Here is a 16,124-nt window from a genome sequence, read left to right as displayed (position 1 = left end):
CTGATGTCCCAAGATTACTGGTTTTATCAATTCTTTTCTATTTAGAGAAGTTAATTTAGCCTGTCTTTTAGGGTAGCTCCATTGGTGACAAATTCTCTTAGTTTTCCTTCATCTAAGAGTGTTTTTCCCCTTCATTCCTGAAAAATACTTTTGCTGGATAAAGAACTCTGGATTTGAAGTCTTTTTATTTCAACACTTGAAAAATGTTGTACTACTTCCTTCTGGCCTCTGTGGTTTCTGATGAGAAATCTGGTCTTACACGAATTATTTCTCCCACTAGGAAAGGTGTAATTTCTCTTCCTTGCTTCCAAGATTTCTTCTTTTCTTTAGTTTTCAGCGTTTGACTATGATGTGCTTAGGTGTAGTTTCTTTGGGCTTATTTTATTTGGAGTCTGCTTGACTTCTTGAGTTGGTAAGCTTACATTTTCTTGACAAATTTGAAAAATTTAGCCATTACTTCTTTGAATACTTTTTCAGCCACACCATCTTTCTCCTCTCCTTCCAGGATTCCTATGAAAAGAATGTTACATTTTTTTGTTAAAGTCCCCAAGTCCTTGTTAATTTTTTCTGGTCTATTTTCTTTCTGTTGTTTGTATTGGTTAATTTCTGTTGTTCTGTCTTCTAGTTCACTGATTCTTTCCTCTGTCCTCTCTATTCTGCTGTTGAGCCCATTCATTGAGTTTTAAAATTTTAGTTATTTTACTTTTTAGTTCTAAAAATGCATTCGGACTTTCTTTATTTCTTGACAGAGACTTCACATTTTTTCATTTGTTTCAAGCATGTTCGTAATTGTCAATGCAGTTTTATTATGGCTCCTTTAAAATTCTTGTCAGATAATTCCAACATCTGGCTCCAATTTTGGCATCTATTGATTGTTTTTTCTCATTATAGTTGAGAATTTCCTAGTTTTTGTATAATGAGTGATTTTTAAATTGAATCCTGGACATGTTAGTTATTATGTTGTGAAACTTTGGACCTTATTTAAATTTGCAGTATAGCAGGCATCCTTTGACACTACTCTAATGGGGAAAGAGAAGTCTTACCTCATTAGTGTCAGGTGGGGGGGGGGTAAAAGTCCAGGTTCCTCACTTGGCTTCCATTGATACTGGTGTGGGGGAGGTGCTCTTTGTTACTGCTGGGTGAGGGTGGGGGATCAGGCTCTCTATTATGCATCCACTAATACCACTCTGGCTGGGAGTGGGAGAGGCGGTTCATTACTGCTTCCCACATGGCCTGCTTGACACTGTCAGAAGGTGGTGCCTTGTTACTACTGGATGTTGGCAAACGACTTGACTCTCCACTAGACCCCTCTAATATCAACTCAGCAGAGAAGGAGAGGGGCACCTCAATATCTTCGGGTGTGGATGGGAAACTAGTTTTCCCATGTGGCCTCCACTGATCCCACAGAGATGAATGCTTTGTTACCTTTCAGTAGGAATGAAAGTCCCATCGCCTTTCTTAGCTGTCATGGATGTGTCCCTGGCAGAGGAGTTCCAGTGACTTATTACAGCTTGGTGAGAGTATAATTCTGGTTTCCTCAATGGGCTTTGATGATACTTGATGGCAGAAGTGTAGGTGGGATCCCAGTTTTTCTGTAGTGTTTGCTGGAGTAGAGTGGTTATTGCCTAATTTTTTTTTTAATATCTTGATAAGTTACCCCTTTTCTGGATCTTTGCCTGGATGGGGAAGGCTTTTTGGGGGGACATTTTTTGTCTGTGTTTGTTGGTGTTTCCAGGTTTCCTGCCGCTTCAGCACCCAACCTGGGATAAGAGGCAAAAAGAAAACTCAGGGAACACGTTGCTCAGAAGCACCCATGCTGCCAGTTGCTGAAATATTTCTTTTATTCTAATGTGCAAATTGGCTTGCTTCTATGCTTTTTATTCCCTAGGGCTTAGGTTTTAGCATTCTCAGGTTTTCTAGGTCAGTTGCCACTTTTCTATCTGCTTTCCAATTTTTCAAAATTTTTTGTTTAGCATCTCTTCTCCTGATTACTTTTGTCCTTATGGATTTATTTCTAAAAATAATTTAATTAGTCTTTTGTGAAGGATATGCATCTTATTTTAAGAATCTATTTTAAGGTGTAATTCTTCAAAAGTATTTCCTTTGTGTGAGGGTTTTATTTCAAATATTTTATATCTACTTTCTCCATGCTAATGGCCTCGTGACATTACATCAGTCAGGGATAATTAGGAGATAGAATTTACTTTAATAGAGGGAATTCAATATAAAGAATTGTTGACTAGATATTTAAAACTGAAGAAAGACAAAAAGAGAACATGATGGTATTATGGAAAGAGCAATTGCAAGAAGCAGCTACCATTCCTAGAGTTGGGAAAACAAAGAAAATAATATACAATGATTAAAACTTGGACGATTACAGAAGGGACTCCACACAGCTGAAATCCTGGCCTTAGAGCTGAAAGAGCTTGTCTGATGGTGCTGATGTTCCTAAGCTCAGAGGAGGGATCTGCGAGTCTGGGGCTCAGCCTACTGAGGAGGGAAGTGATGGTGAACTTTTCCTGGGGTCTCTGAGGGTACATAATAAGGCAGATTCTGCAAGTGTTGGAAACACTACAAAATAGATTTAACTGAGGCTACAAGAACAAATCACCATTGCTTGACTGGAGAAGCAAGGCTGGGGTGATGCTACAGAAATAAGATGCATACAGGAAGCCCAAAATAAGCAAATAGGAGAGGCAGCCCCTTCTTTCTCCTCCATTTGTGAGGTTTTCCTCTAATACCTTCTCTTTGCAGAACTTTCCAGAAGTGTGATTTACAGACTTCTGACTCTAGAAGGAGAAAGCAGAGTATAGAAGTTGGATTTGAACGTGAGAGACAATAACTTTAAAACAGACATAATTATCTTTAACTTTATCTTAAAACATTTTCATTTTTGAACTATTCGGATAATTACTTGTGTTTTCTAGTTTGCTTTACTGTCAGTAACTATCTTATTTTTTGCAATACACATAGCAAACATTATCCTGATACCAAAACCAGACAAGGACAACACAAAAAAAGAAAATTACAGGCCAATATCACTGATGAACATCGATGCAAAAATCCTCAACAAAATACTAGCAAATCGAATACAACAATACATTAAAAAGATCATACATCATGATCAAGTGGGTTTCATTCCGGGGATGCAGGGATGGTTCAACATCCGCAAATCTATCAACGTGATACACCACATTAACAAAATAAAGAATAAAAATCACATGATCATCTCAATAGATGCAGAGAAAGCATTTGACAAGATACAGCATCCATTTATGATAAAAACTCTAAATAAAATGGGTATAGAAGGAAAATACCTCAACATAATAAACATATATGACAAACCCACAGCAAATATCATTCTCAGTGGAGAAAAACTGAAAGATATCCCTCTAAGAACAGGAACCAGACAAGGATGCCCACTGTCACCACTCTTATTTAACATAGTGTTGGAAGTCCTAGCCAGAGCAATCAGGCAAGAAAAAGAAATAAAAGGGATCCACATTGGAAAAGAAGAAGTGAAACTGTCACTCTTTGCAGACGACATGATTTTATATCTAGAAAACCCTAAAGAGTCCACTAAAAAACTTTTAGAAATAATAAAGGATTATAGTCAAGTTGCGGGATACAAAATCAATGTACAAAAATCGGTTGCGTTTCTATACACTAACAACGAAGTAGCAGAAAGAGAAATTAAGAATATAATCCCATTTACAATTGCAACAAAAAGAATAAAATACCTAGGAATATACTTAACAAAAGAGGTGAAAGACCTGTACACTGAAAACTATAAGACATTGTTGAAAGAAATCGAAGACACAAAGAAATGGAAAGATATTCCGTGCTCTTGGATTGGAAAAATTAACATTGTTAAAATGTCCATACTTCCTAAAGCAATCTGTAGATTCAACACAATCCCTATCAAAGTTCCAACAACATTTTTTACAGAAATAGAACAAAGAATTCTAAGATTTATATGGAACAACAAAAGACCCCGAATAGCCAAAGGATTCCTGAGAAAAAAGAACAAAGCTGGAGGTATCACACTCCCCGATTTCAAATTATACTACAAAGCCAAAGTAACCAAAACAGCATGGTACTGGCACAAAAACAGACACACAGATCAATGGAACAAAATTGAGAGCCCAGAAGTAAACCCACACGTTTATGGACAGCTAATATTCGACAAGGGAGCCAAGAGCATACGATGGAGAAAGGAGAGTCTCTTCAATAAATGGTGTGAGGGGATGCACTATAATTAGTGTTCGGGTGGTGAACATGATGTAATGTATACAAAATTTGAAATATGATGTACATCCGAAAAAATAAAAATTTGAAAAAAAAAAGAAAGAAAAGGGATTTGTAACTTTAAATTCTGAAAAAGAATGAGTTGCTAATTTATTGTGGTAAGTCATGGAATTTACAAGATGGGGGTTAAATTGAACTGAAAATTATATATGTGTGATAGTAAATCTGTATTATATTGCCAAATTTGAATAATAGTTAAAACTTCTATGAAAGATTGCTATATCCACCATCCCTCACAATTTAGAGCTACTGTGCTTATTTAGTCAATGTGAATCCGTTAAAACTGTTTCAATGAAAAAGCAAAAATGTATCCAAATTGAAATGCTTTCTGGGAAACTAGTTTTCGCACATTCTTAAGAAAGTATACCTGTACACAATTTTAGAACGCATTAGTAAAGAAACTAAATTAAGAAAGAAAAATGTTTGGGGCCAAAAATGTATATGTCACCAGGACGTGTAGCACATTGACAAAGCTGTGATTTGGCATTGCCTTTAATTTTTGGTCTTTAAGAATTACTAATAGAATGAAGTAAAAAGTTGCATTGCTCTCTTTTGACAAAGACACATATTTAAACAGAATGAGAAAATGCAATGCAAACTTCAAGGTGAACTTTGGAATTACAGGATGTTACCCTGAATTGATGTGCCAAGCTTGTTAGTATTCCCAGCCCAATCGCTACATAAACGGTGTTACCTCTTGTCTTGTGATTCTGGAATTATTTAATTGAAAATGTGTTGGCTATCTGTCTTGAATGGATTATTAGAAACAAAGGAGACAATGACCTATAGAATGCATTACCATTTTCCTGTTGATAAATCAAGCAAATGAAACAGCGCAAAGTGGAAAATATAAAAAAATTCATCTTTCTGAAGTCAGAAATAGGGAAAAATATAATAAGCTCTAGAATGTATTCAGGATAACATGAATAAGGCATCGTAAAGCATCCAGCATGCTCAGGTCTGGCACTATTATAGGGCTTGTGGTAGCAATTTATGTCAAGCAAAAAATTAACACTGGAAAATAAATTTCTCTGGACACAGTCTTTGTAACTGCGTTCATTGTGTAACTTGCATTTCTTAAACTACTACTGGTTTGATAAAGTTAATTTAATCAGAGAGGAATTCACCAGAAATAAATGTATAATAACCGAGAAGTGAGATTAATGTTTTGGAGAAGATAGGAAATGGATAAAATTACTGTTGAGGTTAGTGGGCCTCAAAGAATGTTCTTTTTCACTGTGTTGATCCCAGATATGGGTAGTAATGAGCATGCTAACCATGTCAGTTTTCACTGACCTGGCTTAAATTGTACGATGTAAGAGCTTTGTCTTGTTAAGATAGAGATGCTGCTACACTTTGGAAAACAGGGGTTTCATCTGACAGCAAGAAAGGCATAGTCTGCCTGTCTTTCTCATGTTTACAAGAGGCTTTAGAAAAGGGTTTGGCAGGGCCAAATGAGAGGGAAAAAAAATCCTCCTTTGACTGCAGACACCGTTTCTTTGTTCAATTTTGTGGTGAATGATGTACTTGCTGCACATGATCGCTTCTCAGAAATGTATTAGCATTAGTTGCTGATAAAGTAATCAGGAGAAATTCTGTTTCCTAGCATCCCTTTTAAAATTCATATTCATCTTAATAGCAGATAAAATTGGTCTGCCTTTTTCTTAAAATTTTTAGTTCACCTTTATTCATTTTTTTTAGTTATAGCTCGTCCCACAATATATATATAAAAAAAGGTAAGAATCTCTATTTTTCTGTTACTTGATTTTTATATTTCACTTTCTGGATAGAAAAATACACGTATTTCTTCCTCTCTAGGTCATACAGTCCTGCTAGTCACGAGTGAACAGTATGACTCCTCATGAGGAGCTAGAAGTCGGAGCCGATGAAGATTGTAACTAGGAGAGAGAAACTGACTGGGAGGTGGTGGTGGGAGGTTAAGGGTGTGGGTAGAGTTCATTGCCCAGGTAAGGTGGCAGGGAGGCAGGGGGAATCTGAAAATCAAAAGGGATGAACCCATGTTTCAGGCCATCATGGGAACAGGGGTGAATCCAGAGTAGGAGTCAAGAAATCAGGGTAAGTCAAATCCAAGTGACCATCCAAAGCCGTCATACGGCAAGAAGATTTGCGAGGGACATCTACTGTAAATCTGGTTGATAGTTCTTCCAAACCACTCCATGAACAGATGTGTTTTGTACCTGGAGGGCCTTAAAGATATCCCATGTCTTCTTGACATCACCTAGTGAGATAACTAGGACTCCAGGCCCACCCGCCAAGTCCTCCATCCACTCTGATCCTGGGGGCTCAGGTCCCTTGTGTGCTTTTCTGGGTTACAGCTGTAATCTGTATGGATACTTGGAGGCTTCTTTTAGCTGAAGCTCTTTCAGATTCATTCTCTCAATCTGGCTGCTCCTGACCAGTTCCCTTGGTTACACTCTCCAGCTACTGTAACTCATTTCTGTCCTTCCTGAGTTGGCAGTGGGTGTATACCCTGACCTGTGATGTTAACTAAGTATGTTAGCCAAGTATTGACTGGCTTTTAGATTTCAATTCCTTTTGGCTATCCTCAGACCTGTATTCTTATACATGGACTTTAGAACCAATTTGATAAATTAAATAAAAATCCTATGTAATTTTCATAGAAATTTTCTGGGCCTAAACTAGGGTGAGTCAAGTGATGTGAGTGAGGTATTTACCTCAAGTGCAAAATATAAGAGGTTGCCAAAAAACTCAATAATAAAGATAAATAATGTTTTAGAACACAAAAATTAATGCCAAAAGTACCTGAATAACAAAATATCAGAATTTTCAATAAAGACTGGATCAATAACACTGTCATACCCAATCATATTGAAGGCAGAGGTAAGACGGAAAATCAGGATTGATCCTGTCTTTAATTCCTTATGGAAATTTTTTATACTTTGTTAATCACTGACTTTTGCATCAATTTTGAGTTTTAGAACATATTGCATTAAAATGTTATTTATCTTGATTACAGAGTTTCTTGGTACCCTTTTAAATTTTTGCACCCTGGTCAAGGTCCTCACTTGTCTCACTCCCCTCACACTAGTGCTAGCTATTATACATTCATAATTTTATTTAGGCAAAATTAATGTCTTTTGTTATTTTAAGTTTCTCAATCATAAATATCTTCTTTATTCAGGCATTCTTTTCTGTCCAGCAGTAAATATTATACATCTTTTTCAGGAAGATCTTGCACACTTTAAAAAAAATATTTCTAGTACGTTATGATATTTTTTGCTCTTTTAAGTAGGTTTTACTTTTGTATTATTTAAAAATGGTTATTTTTGCAACTCATCCCTGTATCTATGTATCCTTTCCTTCTTTCATGCAACAAACACATATAGATACCATCTATGAGTCATACATTGTTCTAAGTAATTTGGTATAGCAGTAAACAAAACTAGTGAGAGAAGACCAAAAATAATCAAATAAGCCAATAAAAAGGAAAGGTTGAACAATAAAAAGTTTTATGAAAAAAACTAAAACAGGGCGGGGCTGAGGTGGGGCTGAGTCAGTTACATATAAGTTGAGATCAGAATGTCAAGAAGGAGGCATGGGTCTGAAGGTCTAAGAATGCAAGATAAGCTCTAGAGGAGAGTTGAACAATATCAGGATGGAATTTAGACATCTCGACCCACTACTTCCTTAGCTTCATTCCTTCCATACAGCCTGAAGCTGCTTTCTCACTCTGTTTTCCTGTCATTTGACTTATTCATTAATTCATTCACTAAACCAAAGATATTTATTGACACCTTACTGTGCATTCTTTTCACTTTCAGCACTAAAGCATCTTTGTAAATTAAATTGTTGATATACTAGCAGTGAAGAACTGGAAATTGAAATTGAAAAAGCATCATTACAATAGCACCAAAAAAATGCAATACTTAGGTATAAATCTTACAAAATATGTTAAAGATCTGTATTCTGAGAACAAGAAAATGTTGATGAAAGAAATCAAAGAAGACTTAAATAAAAGGAGAGATGCCATATACTCATGGACTGGAAGACCCAATTTTGTTCAAACCTTAATTCTTCCTAAATTGGTCTGTAGAGTCAAGGCAACGACATTCAAAAACCCAGCAGTACTTTTTATAGAAATTAACAAGCTGATTCTAGAATTTACATGGACAAAGGAACTAGAATAGACAATTTTGAAAAATAAGAAGAAAGTTTGAGGACAAAAAAAAAGATGCTCACCATCATTAGTCATTAGGGAAACAAATTATAACTACAATGAAATCTCACTAAATTTTTATGAGAATTGCTAAGATTAAAAGCAAACAAATAAAACAGCTGACAATATTAAGTCTTAGTGAGGATGTGGAACAACTCTCAAACTTTGTAGGTGGGAATGTAAAATGATACAGTCATTTGGGAACACTGTTTGGGAGTTTCTTATATAGTTCAACATACCCTTACCATACCATTCAGCAATCTCATTCCTGGGTGCATACACAAAAACATGCATGCGAATGTTTAGAAAGCTTTTTTCATAATTGCTCCAAACTGGAAACAACTCAAATGCTCTTCAACTGGGGATTAGTTAAACAAACGGTGGTATATCCATACAATGGAATGTCTTTCAGGAATGAAAAGGAACAAACTACACAAAACAAAATAGATGAATCTCAAATTCATTATACTAAGAGAAAGAAGCTAGAATCAAAATGGTTACATACTGTATGATTGCACTTATATGACATTCTAGAAAAAGTAAAACTGTAGAAACAGAAAATATGTCAGGGATTGCCATGGGCTGGGGGTGGGGGAGGGGCGTATTACAATGAAGCCTGGGGGTATTTTTTGGAATGATGACGCTGTTCTATTCCTTGATTATAGTGCTGGTTACATGACTATATATGTTTGTCAAAACTTGCAGGGTCAGTTTTCTGATATATAAATTATGCCTTAATTAAAAAAAATGAAAACAAAAAGAAATTATAGAGACACTAGAATATAGGGTTGATTTTGTGTGTATGTAAGTGTGCATATTTATGAAGCAACCTAGTACAATAAAATCTGGTCACCTTCTGTAAAACTACATTTTTAAGAAAATGTTTTGCTGTCTGGAATCTAAAGGTCTGGGAGCCATTGGTTTTGAATGATGCATCTCAAAATGGAGCATGAGCATCACTTGGGAACTGGATAGAAATGCAAATACCCTATCCCCACCTACTGAATCAGAGACTTTGTGGGCGGGGCTCAGCAACCTGGTTTAACAAGTCTGTTAGGTGACTCTGATGGACACTGATGTTTGAGAGCCAACATCACTGTTCCTTTGTTTTATATGGAGTCACTATCGTGTGGATTTAGGAGTAAAGCAAAGCTGCTTTTGAATTCTGGGTCTTTCATTGTGTGAGGTTTTTAATCCTTTAAGGTTTGATTTTTTTTATCTCTAAAATCGGGATTTTAATATCTACCTACTAACATTGTTGTTTAATATTTAAATAGAATAATGTCAGTAAAGTGCTTTGCAAAGAGTCTGAAACACAGCAAAAGCTCAATGAAGGGTAGTTAGTTTTAAATGTCACCTGATTCACAGTCTTGAATTTCTGCTGTTTTCTGATGGATGCACAATCAAATTCATCTTAAGCAGGCATTTCAAACTGCTCTCTGGCTATTGCCGTTGTATTTACACAGGCTGGGGATGAAACACTACATGAGGGGGGAGATACTCTGTCTGGGACTTTGGACTAGGAATACATTTCCATTTTGCAGAAAGTGTCTCTGCTTGCATATTTACCTTTTACTCAATCATTACTTGGACATTTGCAAAAATTGAATTAAAAATTAATTTAGATGAAAAATTAACTGACTAACCTAAGGCAGAATATTCAGTAGCAGATAACGAGTATCAATTTTTTTTCTCCTGATTCACAATCTATTTCTGTAGTCACGTTACATGTTTAAAATCTAGTGTGTATATGTGAACACGTGTATGTGTGTGTGTTGAGGTGAGGGCATTGATTGAAAAAGAAAAGAGAGAACACAGAGAAGAATTTATAATCGTTAAAGATGAGCAGGTAAAGCTTAAAAAGTTCTATGTCTCAATCTGTAAAACATAGAGAATTAATAATTTTGTGCCAGTTTATCAAGTTGGAACTATTGATTTCCAGTGAAAATGATTTTCTTTTTTTATAGTACTTATCCTTCATTTTCTGTTTCCTGCAGGTGGCGAGTGCTTGCTTAATTATTCATATGGCTCAGCAGTGCAACCACTTTTCAAACAGGAGAGACCTGCCAGGACAGTCCACCATGTCACTTTCACTCAATAACCTAGAGATTTATTTCCTTTCCCTTGATTGGGAGAGTACTGGGAATAGCAAACTTATTTCTTTTTTGAGCATGTTTACTTGCATATCTGATTCTATTGAATTTGAAAATAAAAGTGGAGTCTTTTGCCTTGATGACTTCAGATTCCACCTTGACTTATTTTGCCTTGCATGGAAACTGTTACAAGGATATAATAATAATATAATAACAAAGAAAGAAATACTAGTGCAGGGGTGATACTTGACATAGTGTTATCAAACCAAGTGCCAAACCTTCTGGAAAAGAATTTCTTTAGAAGGGGTGGTTGAATTGCCCTCCACACTGGACAGATATAAAGAGGCAATTTCTCTTGGAGAAGCCTCAGTATACAACTTGGGCATTTTTTTCCCTTCTCCACTGGGAGGAATAACATACTAAACAAATAGACATTTCTCAAACCTTCTGATCAACAGTTGGGGTAGTTGGATAAATATCTCTTCTCATTTCTATTTCACTGAAATTTGCAATGCTTTATAATGATTGCAGATCTTCTGTCTCAGAACCAGTTCTGGGAACCAGTTCTGGAAGCTTTACCGTACGCTTAAGAGCTTTGTAAGAGGATGTATTCTCCCTATTTTGTAGTGTGGCAGCTAAGGAGGAGAGCTGTTCGGATCTCCCTTTAAGAGGGAACTTGTCCTGCTACACAGTGTCGGTGGTTGGCAGCCTTCCTCTGCAATGCCTTCAGAATCCTCCTGAGCTTTCGCTCAAGCCGAGGGTCCGCTTTCCTGAGCAGTCCACAGCCAACTCTGAGCACGGCAGGACTACCAGGGTCTGGCCAATCCTACTCAACATGAGATGAGCCTCCTCTAAAGGGCAGCTTTGCTTCGGAGCTCTCCACTGGGTTGGCTAGACTCGGGCCAGTCCGTTGGATCGTCTGAGGCTCTCCCCGCGGAATCTTGCTTCCTCTTTATCTTTCTTCACAGGTGTTACTTCCCAATAAACCACTTGCACTTCTAACTTCTCAGCATCTGCTTCCAGAAAGACCAACTGACACAGGACCGATTGCTGTAAAAATTCAAACAGAACAATAGAATTCACGTTAAAGAGCAAAATTCCCTTTCAACAGTGCTTTTTCCCTATTTCACTCTCCTTCCCTAATCTGAATACATCTGCCCTCACAGGCACAGTTATTTTACACAAGTAGAATCTTGCTGTCCAATGTAGAGGTTGAGAGCACAGACCAGGATCTCACTGCTGGATTAGCAGCCCTCATTCCCGAGGTATTAGCTGTGTGATTGGGACAAGCCTCAGGTCTCTCATTTACAAAAGTGTAAAGTAGGGGCTGGCCCTCTGGCCTAGCAGTTAAGTTCATTGCACTCCACTTCAGCAGCATGGGTTCAGTTCCCAGACATGGACCTACATGACTCGTCAGTAGCCATGTTTGTGGCAGTGACCCACATACAAAACAGAGGAAGACTGGCACAGATGTTAACTCATGGTGAATCTTCTTCAGGAAAAAAACAGTAATAGTGTCACCTCATATGAATATTAGCAAGAATAAATGAATTATTATGCATAGAGCATGTAGAAGAATATCTGCCACAAATAAGTATTCTGTAAGTTTGCTATTATTAGTAGTAGCATGGCTCTGAACCTTGGTTTTCACACTTCGCAATATACTGTGGACATCTTCCCATCTTCCCCATCTGCTTCTTTCTTTTGTAAGGAAGCAGGTGGTTTTCTTAAATAGAGTAATGATTTTTTTGGTCGGCTTTTTAAAAAACAACTTTATTGAGCTATAATTGACATATAATAAACTACAGTTTCTTAAAGTATATAACTTGATGAGTTTTTTTTTTTTAAACAAGTTTTTTTTTTTTAAAGGTTTTATTTTTTCCTTTTTCCCCCCAAAGCCCCCCGGTACATAGTTGTGTATTCTTCGTTGTGGGTCCTTCTAGTTGTGGCATGTGGGACGCTGCCTCAGTGTGGTTTGATGAGCAGTGCCATGTCCGTGCCCAGGATTCGAACCAACGAAACACTGGGCCGCCTGCAGCGGAGAGCACAGACTTAACCACTCGGCCACGGGGCCAGCCCCATAACTTGATGAGTTTTGATATACGTATATGCTTGTGAAACCACCACCACAATCAAGAGAGTGAATATATTGTCTTCACTCCCAAGTTTCCTCATGACCCTCGGTAATCTTCTCCATTACCCAGGCCATGACTGATCTGCTCTTGGTCATTATAGTTTAGTTTGAATTTCCTAGACTTATATAAATGGAATCATATAGTATATCTTTTGCCCGTATATGATACAATATATAGACCAAAGTTCAGGTTTTTTTCCTATGGATATTAATTATTCCACCACTACTGTTTGAATAGACTCGTTTTCTTTACTAAGTTGCCTTTGTCCTTGTGTCTATTTTTATGCCAATACCACATTGTCTTGATTACTGTAGTTTTATAATAAGTCTTGATGGCTTATTATAACGATGACTTTAAGGATAGGTGGCAAGGGAAGAATGTAGCTTACTGCATTGTTATTAAGGAGAATTATTCTGTTTAATTAAAATGTCACTTTTATAACAGACATCTTACCAAAGAAGATATTCGGGTACCAAATAAGCATAATAAAAGATGCTCTACATCATGTGTCATCAGGGAAATGTGAATTAAAACAACAATGATATACCACTATGCACCAATCAGAATGGCCAAAATCCAGAACACTGACAACACCAAATGCTGGTGAGCATATAGAGCAACAGGAATGCTCATTCATTGCTGATGGTAATGCAGAATGGTACAACCCCTTTGGAAGAGAGTTTGGTGGTGTCTTACAAAACTAAACATGTTACTACCATAAGATCCAGCAATCATGCTTTTTGATAATTAGCCAAAGGAGTTAAAAACTTACATCCACACAAAAACCTGCACACGAATGTTAATAGCAGCTTTATTCATAATTGGCAAAACTTGCAAGCAACCAAGATGTCTTCAGTAAGTGAATGAATAAATAAACTGTGGTACATCCATACAGTGGAATATTATTCAGTACTAAAATGAAAAGAGCTATTAAGCCGTAAAAATCGTGGAAGAAACTTAAATGCATATTGCTAAGTGAAAAAGAGCCAATCTGTAAAGGTTACATACTGTATGATTCCAACTATATGACATTCTGGAAAAGGCAAAAACTTTGGAGACAATAAAAAGATTAGTGGTTGCCAGGGGTTCAGGTTTTGGGAAGAGGGATGAATAGGCAGAGGACAGAGGATTCTTTAGGGCAGTAAAAATACTCTGTACGATAGTCTAATAATGGATATGTCATTATACATTTGTCCAAACCTATAGAATGCACAGCGCCACGAGTGAACCCTAAGGGCAACTACAGACTTTGTGTGATTATGACATGTCAATGTAGGTGCATCAGTTACAACAAAGGTACCACTCTGGTGGGGGATACTGGTAATGGGGGAGGCTATGTGTATGTAGGGGCAGAGGGGATATGGGAAATCTCTGTACCTTCCTCTCGATTTTGCTGTGAACCTAAAACTGCTCTGAAAAAATAAAGTCTTAAAAAAAGTCACTTTTGCAGGGGAGCTTCATCTGGGTCTTGGCCATGATATCATTGAACAGAATTGCTTCATTACAGTGGCGTTTATGATGGTAACAGTTGCTTCTCTGGCTGCTAGCCTGGGGAAGCCTTGTAGAGAATTTGTTGACATACACAATGCAGTCAGTAGTCACTGACTCGGATCCTCTTAGCATGAGGTTTGAGACCTCAGCCTTCTGAAACACCTCCTGTCTCAGGGCAGAGTGATGGCGGAGCTCATGGGAACTGCTTGTGACCACCTTCAGCACTTTTAACAAAGAACATGCCACTAAGTCTTCAATAGCTGGGCCTGCGGTGCTGCTGCTCAGACCTCACCCACCTGGGACGTTATCACCTCCATTATCAACTGCGGCCACTGCTCAGAAGCCAAACCGCTACAAATGAAGAAACTCAACCCCCAGTGGATTCCCAGAGATGTAAGTTCCCAGGATGTAAGTTCTCCCAGAGCTTTGGCAGTGGGTGGGTGGAAGTGGGGCAGGTGACTCTGAAATGAAGGCTGCTGGTGAGAATGGTAGAGTTCCCGCTGATGTTGAAGTCCTCAAAAAAGCCAGCTGGAGGTAGCAGGGGCTGGCTAGAGGGGGTAGACCCAGCCTCCACCTTACGGGGAGAATGTTCTTAGGTTCATTTTCCTGCATCGTTTTAACAACAGAGGATCAAGGATAATCTTAGAGACTGGCCACTGGAATGTCCTAGTCAAGGTTAAAACTAGTCAAAGCATCTGGCCTGGCAAGGAAGCCTGAGAGTGGATGATTGATGAGTTAAATATGGGGATAAGTGGCTGAGAAACAAGAACAGATCATAGCATGTGCATGCGTATCTGGAGGAGGAGATTCAGGGATCAACGTGCATTAACACAGTCGCTGAAACCAATACAGTTTGGTCAGGGAAAAAATATGCTTCACAGATAAGTCATTTAAAGGATCTTTTTAACCGAATACCCTCAAAAACACATAATCATATTCAAATTGATTCTACAAACACCTAATCCTGGCTGGGAGCTGGGGCTAGAGAGATGAATGAGGTCTTGGACCTCGCCTTTAAGGAGCTGTATAAAAGGCAGGGAAGCCTTTTGGTTGTCTCTTCCTCCCGCAGCTGTGTGGAGCAACACATGTGGCTTAGGAATCTCAAATGCGCCAGGGGCCCATTACTGGAGCTGGCCTTTATTGGAAAGTTAGACAGGAAGCTCATTACGGAAACCCGGCCAAGTGCTCTGAGGTCTTTTTGCCTTCTTTCTTCTCTCTCTTCCTCTAATGGCCTGCCTGGAAGTTGACAGAGCATGAAAGCTATCCAAAGTATGCTGCTTAATGTAGCTCTCAGAGAAAACTTTCTTTTGTTTACTGTGGGTAATTGTTTCTTTCTTGTTCTTGTTGCATTTAGAGGCTCTGCCTTCCCGGTTTTAATGAGCTGCCAGTTTCCAGTCTTTGGTAGGAAGGAAAACATGCAATAAATATGTAAACAAAGAGATAATAAGTTACTACAAGTGAAAAAGTCTAGCGCTCAACAAGTAGATTGGAGATGCTAGTAGATCAACTTGTTCGTGGATCAGAATTAGATGTGCATTACGTTTCTCAGATTTTGAGATAAAAGTCGTTTTATTTATTGTAGAAACTTTCAAGGGGCTGCTTAAAAGTGTTGGGTATATTAGCAGACAGCTGTCACTGAAAGCAGTAATTGCATAGTTCTGGGTATCTACTAAAGGTCTCAGTGTGATTTGGACAGATGACTCCTTTCTGCCCCCCAGGTCCACTTAAAAACTGCAAATCTCATGGAACTCTATTTCACTTAACTAAACTCCTATAAGAAAAACTGTAATTTTCTTTTAAAACTATAAACAGTAATAAAAGTAAATATTGTGACATGCAATATAGATCTTCTCTTAGGACTTATTATTCCAAGAAGTTCTCTCCTTATACTTATGAGGG

At 37.8% G+C, this 16,124-nt stretch overlaps 1 long non-coding RNA gene across 2 annotated transcripts in view; it reads right to left on the bottom strand.

The window, feature by feature from the left end:
* Positions 1 to 313: 313 nt before the first annotated feature.
* Positions 314 to 16,124, bottom strand: part of LOC139077042 (uncharacterized) — a 51,488-nt gene continuing 35,677 nt past the window's right edge. Inside the window, exons 2-4 of one of the 2 annotated variants that reach the window (XR_011529204.1) lie at positions 11,044 to 11,649; positions 1,044 to 1,760; positions 314 to 510 (exon numbers count right to left, since the gene is read on the bottom strand). This is a non-coding gene — a long non-coding RNA (uncharacterized lncRNA). Of the gene's footprint in view, positions 511 to 1,043; positions 1,761 to 10,405; positions 11,650 to 16,124 lie in introns of those variants that run through there. The other variant, XR_011529203.1, reaches the window with a different exon arrangement.

Source organism: Equus przewalskii, chromosome 18 (genome assembly GCF_037783145.1).
Source record: "Equus przewalskii isolate Varuska chromosome 18, EquPr2, whole genome shotgun sequence".
Taxonomy (NCBI): domain Eukaryota; kingdom Metazoa; phylum Chordata; class Mammalia; order Perissodactyla; family Equidae; genus Equus; species Equus przewalskii.
This window is presented reverse-complemented; position numbering and strand designations above follow the sequence as displayed.